Consider the following 19,458-nt stretch of genomic DNA (forward strand, 5'->3'; position numbering starts at 1 on the left):
AACACTGGTTATAGCAGAATTATTTGCAACATAATATAAGTAGGCTTGGTAAGATCAAATCAGCCCCGGTCAAAAAGAAAATAATTTGCATGCGAATATTTTAAATCTTGATACGACTGAACACGATAATACAAAATCTGAACAGCATTTTACCTTTGATCTGAACATGGTCTGATCAAGTCGTAATCGGACGCAAGCACAATCTTTCTTGGTTATCTTGATATGACTGTATGGACGTAACACGGTAAATCGTGACAGCGTCTGAAAGTCTGAAAAAGTTTTTTTTTTCTCTAGCAGTAAATCCAGTCGATTCAGACTTGATCAGACCAGAATGACCGTTTGAGACTTAGATATTGCTACTAGTGCTGGAAAGTAGTACATCTTTAAAACAAAATAGCTAATATCAAACTATGTGGAATACATCTTGGTTATTTAGGTATCAAATGAAAGGTAAATGACTGATGATCCTTGCAGAACACCTTTTGACAGATAATTTTAAGTTATACAAAATGTATGAATAGGCAGGCATATTGTAGTTCTTTTTCATGATTCACATAGTAAATAATGGGATCCCACGTATATGCCCCTACATCAGTCACGAAATATCAGATTTTAGAAAATCAAAAATTCGTCCGTCTCTTCTTTGGTATCAACAAAAGGAAGGATGTTGAAATTCTCCCATCTTAAATTTATACTGAATATCCAAACTGACTTCTGTATTCCTCTGTCCTGAATGTTTTTGCATGTATTTGCGCTGTAGTCCTGTCATGTAATGTTATTATTTAAGGGTTATATTTAACCTTACCATGAAAGTGCGCGGGTTGGCTAGCCAAAAAACAGTTCACACTATTTTTCTTAAAATGTCCTGAACGAAGTCAGGAAAATGGCAGTTCTTATCTTATTGTTTGTTTCTGTGTGTTAAATTATCGTTTGTTTTTAGGTTGCATTTCAGTGTTTCTGTTGTTTCGTTGTTTTCCTCTTATAGTTGATGTGTTTCCCTCGGTTTTGGTTTGTAAACCAGATTTGTTTTCTCTCAATCGATTTATGACTTTTAAACAGCGGTATATTAATGTTGCCTTTATTGAACAAAATGTATTATACTGCCGGATGTCAAGATTTTCAAAATATCTTCAGTTGTTACCACCATTCTATCCACTATAAGTAATATGGTTTGCTACTGACCTCCTACGGATCCAAAGTGGGTCAACATCCATAAGGGTGTGCCATTTTTCGAATCCCAGTATAGATTTTTCTCATTATCTAAGGAGTCGTTAGCGGTCAGTACCGAATCATTTAACGAATTTTCTCGCACAGCGAACTTTTTCTGTTCATTTCGTTTTATAATTTATCTAAATTAAACAATACTAAACTAGTACTATAAATTAAGGCAACAGTAGTATATCGCTGTTCAAAAGTCCTAAATCGATTGAGAGAAAACAAACGGGTTACAAAGTAAAATTGAGGGAAACTATAAAAGGAAAACAAACGGAACAACAGCAACACTGAAGTGCAACAAAATCAAACGCCCAACATACATGGAATATATGAACGATAGAAGACAGGACGCCATGATGCCCCCTTTGAAATCTTCTGACCCCTCATAATCCATAGGATAGAGGATCACATAGCGTCAGTGTTAAATCGATCTCATCGCACTTATTTTCCTATGGTGCGATAAAGTCAAATGAGGCGTTCAGAAATATTGTGATGAGGTATAGTCAACAAGCGGTGTCATTTAGAAAGGGACTTTCAAAATTGTCCAGTCCAGATAAAAATATTTAATTAAAATCTTTACAAATTGGCAGTAATATCTTCACTTTTTGTTTATCGGATCTGTTCACTAAAATTCTCTATGATCAATTGAAAGATCGACGGTATTATCTCATCAAAGACATCTTTTCTACAAAACTGAAGAACGTAGTTATACATTCGTTGCTATAGGTAATGAAAAATATTACTCTGTGAAGAACCGCACTGATTCCGACAATACAATGCAATGGAATTGACAAGATGCTGGACTTTTTTTTTAAAGCAAAAACATGTTTGTTCACTTTTGTGGAATAACAATTCAGCAGATAGTCGGTATTTCCATAGTTACTCATTATAATACTAGCAGACTTGATTTTATACTCGAATGAGCAAATATAGAACCTTCTCAAAGACAAAAAGAATTGTGGTACATACACAAAAACTGCCCCAACAGAGTTATAAGGAAGGACGACTTAAATCGACACGTCATAAATTTTACTGCCATCATCACGAATTTGTATTCAAATCTAAAATCTAAAATCTGTAGATGCCAGTGTAGACGCCTGATCAGTAATGTTATGGTAATAATTATAAGTTAACTGTTTACAAACCTTTGTCACTGATGAGTCGTTTGTAGACGAAACACACGTCTGGTGCAAATATAGAATTTCAATACTGGTATCTATAATGAGTTTATTTACTGATTGTGTCTTATTCCCAGTAGTTATAGATTATCGTTGATCATCTCAACGAGATTGATTTTCTCGCTTGAGAAGGCAATCGAGTTGAGATGACCAATGGTAATCTGTTTATCGTTATTTTACCTATGACGACGTTGTCAATTTCATGTCAATTTCGTTAGCAACGCCACGTGCCTGCTAAGTTTCTAGCGATAATTTTCCATCTCAAGCGAGTAGCATGATATGAAAAATTATCACAAAAATAAGATCAAAGGAAAAATGCACAAAATAGCGATAATGACATTTATACTGAGTGAAAATTGGAATTGTAGGTGATGCATGCATGTCAGATGTTATATTGTCGGTGCACCTTGCATGCGAGTCCCTCAGTTATTTTTATTTAGATATGTCTCTTCCTTATCGATATTCAAGTTGTAAAATTGTCACCTTAATTCATATTGCCTTAACACATGGTTCTCATGTCAGCTATTCAATTTAAATGAGCGAGCAATTTTCAAATAATTTAGCCTCGAGCATCTGTAAATCTAAACTGTAAATCCAACTGTACAAGTCCATCGAAAAGCACCTGAATTGGTGAAGATGTAAAGATGCAGAAAAAATAATTTACTTCTTTCATATACAAACACGCACAAATAAGATATTAAAAAAAGACTTGTATACGCAATCCCAATATTATAACGATATTTTTTTAAATATAAATAGAATTGCTCTATCAATGCTGTGCTCACCAGGACAATTTCAAACTCGATATTTGATTCATAATTATTAGAACCATACAAACAACTACAAAAAGATGTGGAACCCTGCATGTAGGAAAGACGGAGTCCATACAGTAACTTTATTTCACTTGCAGTATATTTAAATTGCCAATTTGCAATTTTTTTGGCATCAGAAATATCTTTAGAAATTATTAAGTCTATATTCGATTAAGTTTGAGCATATGCAATGATTTGGAAAATGGGTTAGTATCAACTTATACACACTCACGATGTTGTTTTACGACACTGTACGGTATACTATCGTTATATAGTAGAATTTATGATGACGTTATAGTAGACATCAATAACGTCGCCGAATACATTTTATTTTTACAGCTGAAAATCAAACTTTGCAGACGATATAGCTTGAAAACTAGGACGGTTGCTAAGGACTTTCTTTAAACCAATGGATCCAACGTTCGTGTTTTAAATTTAGAAATCAAATTGCGAATTTTGTGGACGAGAAAGAAAATTTTGATAAAGTAAAAATATATATCCTTTTTATTTTTTGGCGTATCATGCTGTAAATTTAAACAGCTTGTATCTGAAAAACGAAAACGGTTATCCCCCTTTTTTTATTTTATTTTCTGATGTGCTTTTTAGTTTAATGTTTTGTTATCATACTTAAATAATAATGGCTAAAAATATAACATGGGGATGAAATGAAGATGTTGTCTTATATCTCAAAAACAAAAGCATTTAGAGCAAATTGAACCGGATAAAAGTGTTCATCAGGTCCAGATATATCTGCCCTGAAATTTTCAGATGAATCAAACAACCTGTTGTTGGGTTGCTGCCAATGAATTGGTAATTTTAATGACATTTTGCAGTTTATGGTTATTATCTTGAATATTATTATAGAAAGAAAGAAACGATAAACAGCAATAAAGTTCAGCAAAGTAAGATTTAAAAATAGGTCAAAATGACCAAAATGGTCAATTGACCCCGAAGTATTTATTCCCTTTAAGTTAAATCATAACAATTTTTCATGAATTTTTGTAATCGTTGTAAGTATAACGGTTGCATTATTTCATGTATCAATTGTATACAAGAAAGTTAATTGGTGCATACACCAAATTTTTTGGGCCGGATATGGAGATTTTTGGGGTGAAAAACAGTGCAAAATATTATGTAAACAATCTTTATATTGAGTTGACTTTAATACTCAATTGACAGAACTGGTTCAATCCAATTAGTTATGATAATGCTATACGATAAAACTTAATTGTGCAGTTGATGAAGTGAAATATATTTTAAGTGCAGTTGATGAAATGTAAAATTATCTAATTCATTTTCAAGACTTGATTATGAAACTCTTGACTATCAAAGTTGCATCTACTGACAAAATATTTGTATTCCTCATCTTAGTTATGGACTTAAACGTAGCCTTTCACCTCATTTCCTCATCAATGAATTTTATGCTAAGATGACAATTTTAAGACCCTCGATTCTGACTATTACAGACGCATCTACTGACAAAATATGATTTCTCCACGAGTATTATCTCAGATATGGACTATAACGCAAACTTCAGTCAATCACTCATGTGTGAAATGTAGGTTTAGATAACCTTATTTTTATCAGGACCCCTTGGTTATTCAAGACACATCTATGAACAAAATCTCATGAACTATAACTTATACTTTCACATATAGCATGTATAGATGGGGAGTCTTGGTGTAGTGGTTAGTGCATCGGACTACTAACACAAAGGTTCATTGATCGATCCCCGTTCTGGCTTTTCCTTGACACCATTTGCGAGTGTGGTTTTGAGAAACGATGATAGTCCGTCGGAAGGGAGGCTGACCCGTGTTAAGAGAGAGCCATATCTCTTTGCATGTAAAAAACACCCATGTAGATTTCGAAAAAGAGAAGACTAATTCCGCTAAGAGGCAGCAGTCCGCAATCATCAAATTTACCGAGAGTGATAATTGAATCGTCAATGGTGTATAAGATACATATTCATCTCGTTTTAACAACAGCTTGATGTTTTAAGATTTTTGAAAATCTTTTTCAATTTTAATCTCAATTTTTTGGTTGAAAGACATACATTAAAATACAAGACCGTTGACTTACAATAGAGGGAACTAAATAACAAAGATAACTGAAACTTTTTTTTATTTTTAACAGTTATTTTATGGTTGTTTGATAATTATTAGAATAATTCTCATCTAAGAAATCGTACCTCTGTTTTATCCTTGGTGTAATCTTACCATAAATTCTTACAATCTTATTTTATATGCAATGTTCATTATAACAATTGTTTTAGTTGTCTGAATACAATTTCAGTGGAAGAGGTAAGACACAGAAGCCTAATTTGGTTCTTTGAGCTTAATCAGTGATAGAATTATTGGAGCGTTAAGAAATGGTGCGGGTTACGTGTTAATTAAGGGGGTTGGCGGTCAAGCCTTACTTTTATTCATGTACAACTCTTTTGTTCGATTTAACAACAGACTTTGAACATGCAAACCATTTTACGGTAACATTTTCCTTACTACAATAATCTCATATTTTAATAGTATGAAATTCAAAACAGTGTAGCTGTGGCCATTGATTGACCCATCAAAATCATCCATTGACTGGGACAATTTACGTGAACGTTTGTCTGTAACAACCACTGTTCATGACGTACCTACGATAGACATTTAAACTGTGGGGTCAACAAAGGTTTCTTAACGCCTTTAATTATAAAATAATTCGAAAAATTAATCAGGAATAACCTTTGTGTTTTGATTTATATAATTGATATAAATCAAAATATCGTGTTATTTCTGATTAATTTTTCGAATTACTTTATTTAGGTGTTGAGAACCTTTGGTGACCCCATAGTTTAAGTGTCTTTAAAAAGTACATAGTGAGCATTGGTCGTTACATACAAACGTTCACCTAAATTGTCCCAGTCAATGAATGATTTTAATGTGTCAATCAATGGCCACAGCTACACTGTTTTGAATTTCATACTACTTAATTTGATTTGTCAGTTATATTGCCAGTAAAATGAACAATTATTTTTTGAGAACATACCTTTTTTTATGCCCCACCTACGATAGTAGAGGGGCATTATGTTTTCTGGTCTGTGCGTCCGTCCGTCCGTTCGTTCGTTCGTCTGTCCTTCCTTCCGTCCTTCCGTCCGTCTGTCCCGCTTCAGGTTAAAGTTTTTGGTCAAGGTAGTTATTGATGAAGTTGAAGTCCAATCGACTTCAAACTTAGTATACATGTTCCCTATGATATGATCTTTTTAATTTTAATGCCAAATTAGAGTGTTTACCCCAATTTCACGGTCCACTGAACATAGAAAATGATAGTGCGAGTCGTGTACTGGGGACACATTCTTGTTTTAAGGAGATATTGAGTAAAAAGCAGTTTACTTCAACACTGTGACATGAAATTAACCCCACCAAAAAGTAAAGTTCGATTTCTAAGCTCTCATTGGAATGTCAGCTAGCAGTTACTGTACCCGGCTAATCCACTAGTGACACCAATCGTGTAACTCTTGTCGTGAACATATCTGCTGATATGTTCTAATGTATACTCCTGTATTACTAAACGGTAGGAGTCATCAAATAGACGATTTGTAAATGTTGTTTGTATTTATCTAGCCTTAATAGTTTGAATATAAGCTATATCCAACGGCATATGGTCTCTTGTGGAGAGTTGTATCATTAACAAGCATAATTACCATATTTTGTTTTACTGTTATATAAACCAATTTCACTTACTGATTTGAAATGAACAAAATAAACAAGGGCTTGTTTCTACAAGCTATGATCTTAAAATAGAGAGCCCGGCAGTTATACTTCTCACAATCCCTCGGTTATGAATTTCGTAAACTTATTACAAAACAGGCTATCATAAGAAACAGAACTAGTCCCTCAAAATACTCACTTTATGAATCTCACTTACAAAAAATAAAATAAAAAATAAATGCTTGTTTTCCATTAAACATAATTTACCAAGAAAGAAAGGTCGATATAAAACACTATAGGGTTTTATTGTTGTAAAACTTTTCACACGACATGTGAAGAATGTGTTTTTCTTCGATCTTCTTTTTTATAACAAAATATGACGCACACAAAATTAAGAAGTTTGAGTTAGTGTGACCTCATAAATTTATGTCCGTAACAGAAAGGCGTCACAGCAAAATATCAAAACAGACTTTCAAGATATCATAACTTGAGTTAAATGGACTAAATCCGTTCAGGTCAAGGCTTTTCTTTTCATTCTTTCAAGTCACAATTTTCTTTCGGCATCAATATTTTTATTTCATTATCATCTTTTTTGTTGAGGGAATATTTGTTTCATCCTTGACTAAATTTTTCAATTCTTTTTTAAAATAAGTGAAAACCAAATAAATCGAATAGTATATATATATTCAGGTCTTTTCAGGTCCAAGTTCAGGTCTTCGGTGTTTCCCCTCATTTTAGCACGACCCTAGATCATCTCCCTTTGATCAAAGGGAAATCCCATTGAAAACGAAAGTAAGTGTTGTCTTGGTTTTTATCAAACAGAAAATATACAAGGACGTTAGGAGAAAAAAATAATTAAATGAGTAACATCAATTGTGTAAGAGTCTAAGAGTAGAAAGATTTAGTAACTAGTAGTATTATAGGAAAATAATATAAAAATAGAAGTTTAAAATAAAAATTCTGGTAATCATAAAAAATCTTCTTCCTTAATAATATCCATTTAAATTATGGAACCATTTTATTACGAGTATGGCATGGTTATGTTACTATACTATCTAAGTGAAAGGTAGCAATCCTAAAATCGATGTACCAAAAAACCAAACAACAAACCTATATATATTTATATATAGACATGATAGATTATTATACATTTTATTTTATTTATTGTGACTGCTTAACTTCATGTGATAATTTGAAACAGTGAAGTGGACAAGTCAGAAGCTTTTCTACTCCCCCCCCCCCCAAAAAAAAGGGGGGGGGAAGGAAAATTAATATTAGGTGCGGAATTGACTATAAATGGGAATTTTGATTTCACCAAGTGCCAATTTGACTTGTACCCATTACAGTAATGACAAATGTTGTATTCTCACTGAAGTCTCACTCAATTTCTGGGAGAAGACTTTATAAGTTTGATTACTTTGTGTCTCATCCCTTTTTCACATTTAGGCCAATAAAATATGTTTAAACTAAACTCAATTTATAATTATTTGTCTGTTTGTCTTTTTCATTTTTAGCCATGGTGTTGTCTGTGTAAGTTTATTTTCGATTTATAAATTTGACTGTTGCTCTGGTATCTTTCTCCCCTCTTTTACAAAATGATTTATATATCATAATCAAATTTTATAAAATACCAGGACAATCTGACTGTAGAATATATATAACAACACAAAACCATATGAAAGCTTAATTTTGAAAGAAATAGAAGAAAACTAACGGTATTTAATTGATCGCATTTTTTAAAAATTTAATTTCCTGTGACTAAATGAAGGATAAGTTGTTTCCCTTTGAACAGAAATGGTATAGTTAATAAGTATCAAAAATGTAATTCTTAGGCTGATTCTAACAATGTACTTCGATTTTGGATATTGGACCATAATAGATCATAATAGGTAACAGTCAAATTTCAAATTTTCAATTCTTTGACCACATTCATTTTGTGTCAACCTACATTGTATGCTGTGTCGTCCAATATTCAGGTTGTAATATGTTACTACAATTCAAAGTCACTGTACACCAAAACATGAATTATGAATACCAACTCGCAATACAGGCTGGAAAAAATGCTGTAGATAATATAAAACTCAGTACAGAGACGACATAGTATGGTTTGATGGAGATTTATTTCCCCGAGGGTATCACCAGCCCAGTAGTCAGCACTTCTGTGTTGATTTGAGTTATCATTGATGTGTCCATAATTATAAAGTGTCTGAGCAGAAAGTTGATGAACCAGGGGTATGTCAAAGAATGTCTTGTCCTTTTTCAAAAAAAAAGTTCATTGGAAGGTACCAAGACCTTGTTGATAAATATATTCCGTATCAACTTCACAAATAATACATGATAGTCTTGATGTATAGATTCTGCGTACTGATGTTGTTTATCATCTTAACAACGTGTTATATTGTTCTTCCATTTGTCTTTGTTCTATTATTTATATTACTTTTACTGTTGGAATGTTTTATGTGATATCCATTTAACGTGGCTCGGTACTTAAACATCCCGTCAATGTGTTGGTATTACAAATGTATCTTTCATTTTTGCTGGTGTGTTTTGTATATGCGACTTTTTGTGTTTCTTTATTTCTTATAACGTGACTCTGTACTTTAAAAGGTCTTGTCAGTATGCTATTGTTCTATAATAGGTCATTATGATATATTTCTATTATGAATTAGAAAATACGTTGAACCACAAACGTCAAAATTATTCAATCGCGCAGTGGAATGAACTATTTGTGGATTCTTATAAATTCAATAGAACTTTTGGACTATTTTAAATCTCGGTCTATTTCTTAAAAATCTGATATATTTTTGATTTTTTAACCCTGTATGCTACCATTGCCCATGTGAAATTTTAAAATTGTTTGAATAAACATTGAACGACAAAAATATGTGACGTATAAAATTTTCTGACGTCAGACACGCCAATCAATGAATGTGTTTGTAGATAGATGTTTTTGTGTTCTGTTAAATTGTTCCTTTTAAAATTGTTATACGATGATGACTGCTGTACCCATATTTTGACTATTTTATTTATTATGTCTGTTTAGTTTACGCATCATTGTAAATATAACGGAATTTGATGAGACTGTCAACAACGTGAGAGGTTTAGCGCTATAAAACCAGGTTTAATCCACCATTTTCTACATTTGAAAATGCCTGTACCAAGTCAGGAATATGACAGCAATTGTTCATTCGTTTTTGATGTGGTTTGTTTTGCCATGTGATTAGGGACTTTACGATTTGATTTTCCTCTGAGTTCAGTATTTTTGTGATTTTACTTTTGACTGTTAACAAAACTTTGAAATTTTGAAATACTAAGGCTTTTCTACCTCAGGAATAGATTACCTTAGCTGTATTTGACAAAATTTTTAGTAATTTTTGGTCTTCAATGCTCTTCAACTTCGTACTTTATTTGACAATTTTTAACATTTTTTGATTCGAGCGTCACTGATGAGCCTTGTGTAGACGAAACGCGCGTCTGGCGTAAATATTAAATTTGAAACCTTGTATCTATGATGAGTTTATTTACAACCACTGGGTCTATGCCACTACTGTTGAATATTTATTTCTCCGAGGGTATATCACCAGCCCAGTAGTCAGCACTTCTGTGTTGATTTGAGTTATCATTGATATGTTCATAATTATTAATTGACTGTCAACAAAACTTTGAATTTTTGGAATACTAAGGCTTTTCTACCTCAGGAATAGATTACCTTAGCTGTATTTGGCAAAACTTTTAGTAATTTTTGGTCCTCAATGCTCTTCAACTTCATACTTTATTTGACATTTTTAACATTTTTTGATTCGAGCGTCACTGATGAGCCTTGTGTGGACGAAACGCGCGTCTGGCCTAAATATTAAAATTGAATTCTGGTATCTATGATGAGTTTATTTGATAACTTTCTTAACATTAAAATCAACATAGTATGAAATTCAAAACAGTGTAGCTGTGGCCATTGATTGACCCATCAAAATCATCCATTGACTGGGACAATTTACGTGAACGTTTGTCTGTAACAACCACTGTTCATGACGTACCTACGATAGACATTTAAACTGTGGGGTCAACAAAGGTTTCTTAACGCCTTTAATTATAATAATTTGAAAAATTAATCAGGAATAACCTTTGTGTTTTGATTTATATAATTGATATAAATCAAAATATCGTGTTATTTCTGATTAATTTTTCGAATTACTTTATTTAGGTGTTGAGAACCTTTGGTGACCCCATAGTTTAAGTGTCTTTAAAAAGTACATAGTGAGCATTGGTCGTTACATACAAACGTTCACCTAAATTGTCCCAGTCAATGAATGATTTTAATGTGTCAATCAATGGCCACAGCTACACTGTTTTGAATTTCATACTAAACTCGTCCCTTTGTCTTTTAAAAGGAACAAATCGCTCAGTTTATGAAAGTTTTTTATTTTAACTCCACCATTATTCATTTTGAATTATTACTTGGCATGCTTATTATGATATTCATTTAAACACGTTTTCCCTTATTATACCCCACGCAACGAAGTTGCGGAGGGTATAATGTTTTTGACCCGTCCGTCCGTCCGTCCGTTCGTCCGTCAGTCCTGTTTCTTGTCATCGCAACTCCTCTCAAACCACACAACAGAATTTCACGAAACCTTTTCAGATGAAAAGGACATACTATGTAGTTGTGCATATCGACAGGAAATTGCGATTCAATTTTTTTTATAAGAGTTACGCCCCTTTGAACTTATTTGCTTAATGTACTACTGCAACAGTTTGTCATCGCAACTCCTCTGAAACTACACAACAGAATTTCACGAAACCTTTTTAGATAATAAGGACATACTATGTAGATGTGCATATCGACAGGAAATTACGATTCAATTTTTTTTCTAGGAGTTACCCCCCTTTGAACTTATTTACTTTATTGTACTACTGCAACAGTTTGTCATCGCAACTCCTCTGAAACTACACAACAGAATTTCATGAAACCTTTTAAGATAATAAGGACATACTATGTAGATGTGCATATCGACAGGAAATTACGATTCAATTTTTTTTCTAGGAGTTACATCTCTTTGAACTTATTTGCTTTAAGGTACTACTTCAACAGTTTGTCATCTCAACTCCTCTGAAACCACACAACAGAATTTCATGAACATTTGTAGATAATAAGGTCATACTATGTAGATGTGCATATCGACAGGAAATTACGATTCAATTTTTTTTCTAGGAGTTACGCCCCTTTGAACTTATTTGCTTCAATGTACTTCTGCAACAGTTTGTCATCTCAACTCCTCTGAAACCACACAACAGAATTTCATGAAATTTTGTAGATAATAAGGACATACTATGTTGATGTGCATATTGACAGGAAATTATTATTCAATATTTTTTCTTATACAATTTTATTTTCTTACACTTATTTAATTTCTCCAATGACAATGTGGGGACGTGGGGGTATGTGAGCGTGCTCACTAAGGTTCTTTAATTTCAATAGTCTTTTTCTGTAGTTTATACCATTTGTACAATTTCCTCTACAAGTCAGAGTAAAACGCATCAAATTACTGAAAGTAGTCGAAATGTTAATGATATATGTAATTCATAACCTTAAACATCACAAAAAAAGATGAGGCCATCCCTTCGCACCTGCTACTCTAACATGATTTATTATTTCCTTTCGATATTGCTTTGCTTTTCATCATTATTTTACCAGGACACCATTTTTTATCATCTTTTTGACATATTTCACTTTGCTTTTTGCAAATTGTGATGAATTTAGATACAAAAATACACTTTCATTTATAATAATATTATGTAAATGTCGATTCATTGTGAATTGATGTACACCTATGCATACTGTCAGATAAACATTTGTCAGCCCTTTTAATGCAAAGGTTATGTTTTTCTCATATTACAGTAGTATGGCGGATAGTCAATTTGGTGTCAATTGCCAGCATAGGGATGAAGACACAAAAACAATATCTGCGTGCAATGGATGCAGCGATGTTGTTGGTCACACATGTGCTAGCATTCACGAAAAGATGTTACCAGCTCATAAAACAGTACCAAGTAAAGAAATACAACAACCTACTTCAACTTTTATTGAAATGTCCGAGAACTGCGACATTCATCCCCGTCATAAGAGTGTACTGTTCTGTTGTACACATGACAAGGTGGTCTGCAATATATGTGTATTTGTATCACATCAGAATTGCAAACCAATCATCTCAGTTGAAAAGGCTGCCAAGGGCGTGAAAGATAGCACTGCTATTTCCGACTTAGAGAGAAGGATTGAAAACCTAAGTCAGGTCACAAAAAAAAATACTAAGTCAAAATGAAAGAACACTTGAAGAATTAAAGAACATTCGTAACAATATCAAGAAAAGAGTGTCGGAAATGAAACAGAGACTTGTCGATTATTTAGATAAACTAGAATCAGATATGCATAAAGACATTGATAACAAGCATAAACAATGTACAGATATGATATCCCTAAATAAAGATGGCGTCCGTTCCAACACTGACTCATTGTCTACATGGAAAAGGGATCTAAACTCGCTTAAACAACACGCATCTGAAATCCATTTATTCAAGGTGGTAAAATGTCTCGATGTTAAAACTCACCAGAAAGAATTGAAAATAAGAGAACTTCAAATAGCAACTATTCCAACACTCACGTATCATCCTCTAGAATTGGAATCAAATGTTAAAACGATAGATTTGGGTAATATAACGGTAGATAATGTCCCAGAACCAATACCTGTGCTAGATCTCGACCAACAAAGTCAGGTTCTTGTCAGAGCCCATGGAGACGAGAGACAATTGTCGCTGACTAATTCATTCCAGACCATGAAATTAGGTTATGGTGTGGGTATTTCAATAGGTTGTTTTTACCCTTGTAATAGATTACTCCTTTGTCAGTATATTGGTAGAAAGCTTTTTGCATGTAAACATGATGGATCAAACTCTAAAGAAATTAAATTGAACTATGAACCAAAATATATTACATTGTATAGAAACAAATATGCATTAGTATCTCAAGGTGATGAATATATCCAAATCATTGACCTGACATCGTTAAATCCTAGTGGAAAGGTTATAAATGCTGGAGGAATGTGTGAAGGAATCACCAGTGTAAAAGATAAAATATGGGTAAAAAATGAACGCAACACTCTAACCATGATGGATATCAATGGTAAAGTTCTGAACACACTCAGAACAACATTTGATCCTCGGGCTATCTGTGCCAATAACAATGGGGATGTATTTTGTATTGACAATTTTAGTACTAAAGTCTTCGTTGTTACATCAGATGGAAAAGAACGTGAGATATACCAAAGTTCTGACCTGACCATGACAAGTGCGGTGGCTGTAGACGACCGCGGTGATGTATATGTAGCAGGACTAGGATCAAACAACATACATAGAATATCTAATAATGGGGAGAAACATGATATTGTCCTGACAGCAGACGATGGTATCACTCAACCGACCGGTTTATCTTATAAACGTGAAACAAAAGAACTGTTAGTAATAAACAACTATAATACCACAGTCAATATTTATAAAATACAATAATGGAACCACGTCAGACTATAAATTTTTAAGTTACTATTAACATTGCTTTGTATTCCATTTTGGACTGAAATCAATAGAATTGATATTAAATCCCGCACTCGCTCATTCTTTGTGCTTGGTCGCAGCGAGTGCGGAGATTTAATTTTAGTTAGATTGGACTGAATTATCAGTTAATTAGAATAAAGACGACATGTAATGTTGTCATTTTAGCGGTACTATATTTAACATTTCCGTAAAGCGTGAGGTTTGGCTAGCCACAAAACCAGGTTCTGACGTACTAAATTATAATCCTGGTACCTTTGATAACCAATCAATCCATCATTTGATTCTTAAAATGTCCTTTACCAAGACAGGAATGGGGCAGTTGTTATCAATTCAGTGTTCTGTTGTTTTGTTGTTTTATTCTTATAGTTAATGTGTTTTCCTCGGTTTTGGTTTGTAACCCAGATTTGTTTTGTCTCAATCGATTTATGACTTTTGAACAGCGGTATAATTTTATTACTGATGCCTTTATTTGGCTAATTTCCTCTTAAACCGATGATAAACTGACAACGAAATAGACCAAAATAAAAACAAACAATTGTATGCAAAGCACAATATAGAAACCTAAAGCTTAAGCAACACGGAGGGATGTTTTAAACATCACCACTAAGAGCTGTTGGTTTAATAATAACTATACTTTATTAACAACAACCTCTGTGAAGGTAATAATACAAAATCAATCGAAAAGTTATCAACTAGGAATACTACAGACTGATTAAGCATTAGACATTTAGAAATGAGTCAAAAATCAACCTTAGGTGGAATAATAGCGACAACTGGGCGATTTTTTTAATCTGAAAGCAAGAAAAAATAAATTGTATACTTTTGTTTACTATTGCCATCTTGTTAACAATATCTGCCGTCAGTGTTTGACATGTCTGCTGAATACGATAGCTTTCCACTGTTGATTTACTTATTTCAATTGCGTTAATAACTATAGTACACATTTTTTAGGGGAAAATTGAGGCTCACCTCTGGGTGCGGGATTTTTTTGCTGCGTTGAAGACCCATTGGTGGCCTTCGGCTGTTATCTGCTCTTTTGGTCGGGTTGTTGTCTCTTTGACATATTCCCTATTTCCATTCTCAATTTTATTGATTAAATAATTGAAATTCTAATTATTTGGTTAAATAAGTCGTATATGTCATTAACATATTTTATGAAACGTTATTACTTTGAATTTCCTAAATTTAGTTTTGAAGAAATATGCTATTATTTTACGAAATTGTTTACAATGAGAGAGCCTTCAACTGAATTCATTGCTAACTTTGTTAATAAAAGTAGTTCCAACTTCATGTAAGAAAAACAAGTAACCTGTTACATAAGCAAAACGTGAAACATAAAATATTACCATAGAAATACTTTAAATAGGAGAAAATGGGGTGTAGCATTTTCCTTCTTGACAAACATTTAAACATTCTTTAGACTTGTGTAACCGGTTGATTCAGCGACTGCTTTGAAGAAACAAAAGATTTTTTTCCAATTGCAACGCTCATTTATTGCCAGTAATACGATATTTTTTGGGGGTATATGGGATATCCGTCAGACAAGGTTCAACTGACGTCGACCTCATCTCATGGATTAGTGTTCGCGGTTGATTCCGTATCTCGTATATACTACATAGTCGGTTTGTGTACCCGTATGTATTTAGAGAATGTCACGCTCCATAGTCCTTAAAACAGATCCTTTTGTAGATATCTATCGAACCAATCGCTGCAGAACGTTTCTCGTAGTATTAAAAGTTTACAAACCTCTTACCAACTTTAAAAGCTGCTTTAACATAAAATTGAGAAAGGAAATGGTGAATATGTCAAAGCGACAACCACCCGACCATAGAGCAAACAACAGCCGAAGGCAACCAATGGGTCTTCAATGTAGCGAGAATTCCCGCACCCGTAGGTGTCCTTCAGCTGGCCCCTAAAATATGCATAATAGTACAGTGATAATGGACGTCATACTAAACTCCGAATTATACACAAGAAACTAAAATTTAAAATCATACAAGACTAACAAAGGCCAGAGGCTCCTGACTTGGGACAGGCGCAAAATTGCGGCGGGGTTAAACATGTTTATGAGATCTCAACCCTCCCATACATAGACTTCTACATCGACATGAAAATCATTGCAAATGTATTTTGATTAGACCATTGAACTTCAGCGTTACCATCATCCCGGCTTGGAGTGCATGAGCTGTGTCATTTTCTCGAAAAAATCAAATATGAATAGGAATAATATAAAAATAGTTTCCTAATTCTAAGAAATCATTTTTAGGCAGTTAAGCTGCCTTATGCGAGCACCCTGGGTTTGGGTTCCCCCCTGGGATTTTTTGAAAAAGTGCCATTGCTCTGATCTGGCAGGTCTGGTAGTTTCTTTATAACTAATTAGACATTTTTTTCACACTTTTTGTTATAAAAAACAATAAATATAAGTAAGATTACCTTAAATGATCGTCGATTTTCCCAAAACAATTGATCGGTTCCCCATTTGAAAAAGTGCTAATTAAAAAGTTAAGCATAGCTTTTTATCGTCTGTGCTTTTGAAGAAGATGTAAGTGAACTATTGTAAGAATAATTTCATCGCCGAAAATGTTTGTAATGAAGGCATTAAAATTTGCCAAATGGCATGAATGGCGCATGGATATTATTTTGCGGCTATTACGCCGTTGAATTTGGTGGATTCCATCCTACTAAAGGTAAATATTTAAAAGCATTGTCTTACTTCCTCTCTGTATAAGTCTTGGATTTGTAAGAATACTTGATTATTTTATTTCTACATTGTATGAAGATATGTATTTTATTTAATTATTTAATGCAAGCTGATGTTATTATTTGTCATCGTTGTCTCTCCGTACTTGCTATGTATCGTGTAAACCCCAAAACATTATACTCGATCAGGGCCGTTACAATTTCAATCGGGACCTCATTTGAATACGTATTTATAGATTTTGTCGATGTCAATTAAGGTCATTTCAAGATGGTTTCTTTCATCGTGTTTTAGTTTAAAGTAAAATCACAAAAATATTGAACTTAGAGGAAAATCTAAAGTTGACATGGTTAATTAATTGCTTTACACACAAACCTGTAAACTCATTCATGTAAGACGATACACCTGTACAATGTGACCTTTCACCTGGAAATAAAGTTTCGTATACAAAATTCCAGTTCTTTCAGGTTTACACTTTCAGTATTAATGGTTACAATTTAAAATTTAAAAATGTTAGGTCTTGATTTATTTAAGTCGACAAGTTAAGAGTTAAACACAAAAAGTCGGATACGAAAATTTTTGATAATTTAATCACAAATATTCAAAATGGCGCATCGTGGTTTTCTTGTACACACGTGAATAACATTAAACGAAATCGATCTTGGGAAGATTTCACTAGGTTTTATCTTGACTATAATGGTTTCATTATTGAAGGGTTCATCTTTTATTGATGTTCAGGATTCAGGTACACTTAAAATGCAATGACACAAATTTTACCAAATCCGAAACGAAGCGGACATTCGATTAAAGGCTGATTTTTATGCAAATTACTAAGTCAACACTGTTAGATTGTTTATTTTATTTAAAAATAATAACAAAGAGTAGTCAAGAATACTTTTATTTCTAAAAAATACAAAGAGTTAGAATACATTATAACATTGACAACACATGATGTTTCTGTTTACTTGGCCAAACCTCAGAAAAAAATGTCATGAAATCCTATAGTACTGCATAGTCCGCACCACATCCATCAATTTCATTTCCAGGGTAAAACACCGCGGACTATACACCCCTTTCTACGGTATGTAACACATAAACAAACGACAGCTACTGAATTACAGGCTCCTGACTTGGGACAGGAACATACAAAAATTATGTAGGTATATCTCATTACCAGAATATTTAGCCCACCCCCTTTGTCATGGTCTATTGACTAATATGTATTAGTTTTTGATTAGGTCAGTTATTTATGATATTTGGTGTGCAGTTGGATAAACTTTGTCACTTTTAATTTCTTGGCTCACACCGAACAACAAGCTATAAAGGGCCCAGGAATTACTAGTGTAAAACCATTCAAACTAGAAAACGAAAGGTTTGTTCAAAAAGGACAACTTATGAAAAGTCAATGGTATTTGGTAAGCAGTTGTATATTCCTCCATGGAGCTTGTAACTATTAGCAAAACCTACATGTATACTGCATAGTAAGCTTTAAAAGACCAGGAATTACAAATGTAAAACAATAAAAACTAATAAAAATGTTAAAATAAATAATTGGACATAACTTTTGAAAGTGGCGGGATTGGATAGTGAAAATTTTAGGGTACAAACATTATTCAATACTTGAGAAATAGCCGAGATAATATTTTCACCAATTTTTCAACAATATTCGTCTTAACTTCTGCCAAGTTTGCCTCTGCTTTTTTTATTTAACTGCCTACAGCGCCTTTGGTGCTTTGATTTTTTAAACGTAACGATTTTGTCTTAATTGAGAATGGTTATTTGAGTCCATGTAAATTTAATGTTTATTGTTAAACTGTGTAACTTTAAAATTAAAGACAAATTTGTCATTCGTTTATGGTAAAATCAATACTTAAAATAGCTTTTGGTCTTGAAAATCTAGTTTTCAATTAAAGATATGTTGCGTGTTTCGTGCAAATACAATGTTTTATGGTATTTCTCCGTTTTCATGGTTATGCTGAAAACCATTTGGTTTGATATACGAACTGCACAATGAGACTACAGGACATTTTTTTATTTCAACTTCTTGATCTCGGAGAATACAAAAACATTATTTTTCAATTATCGTTCTAAAATAGGCAGACTATATACTTCTTTGCCATGAGAGAGTTATTGCTCGTGACTTTGTATATCGAAAAATGACAATGATCAGAAGTCATGGATTTAACGAACTCTAAAAGATAAAGGTCATGGATTTTAACGAACTCTAAAAGATAAAGGTCATGGATTTAACGAACTCTAAAAGA

The 19,458-nt window shown here is 33.1% G+C and overlaps 1 long non-coding RNA gene across 1 annotated transcript; it reads left to right on the forward strand.

Annotated features, from left to right (window-relative positions):
- Positions 1-7,648: 7,648 nt before the first annotated feature.
- On the forward strand, positions 7,649-14,491 carry LOC143062634 (uncharacterized). The gene is made up of 2 exons (XR_012974799.1): positions 7,649-7,686; positions 12,791-14,491. It is a non-coding gene; the product is annotated as an uncharacterized LOC143062634 (long non-coding RNA).
- The last annotated feature ends 4,967 nt before the right edge of the window (positions 14,492-19,458 follow it).

The sequence above is a fragment of the Mytilus galloprovincialis genome, chromosome 2 (assembly GCF_965363235.1).
Source record: "Mytilus galloprovincialis chromosome 2, xbMytGall1.hap1.1, whole genome shotgun sequence".
Taxonomy (NCBI): domain Eukaryota; kingdom Metazoa; phylum Mollusca; class Bivalvia; order Mytilida; family Mytilidae; genus Mytilus; species Mytilus galloprovincialis.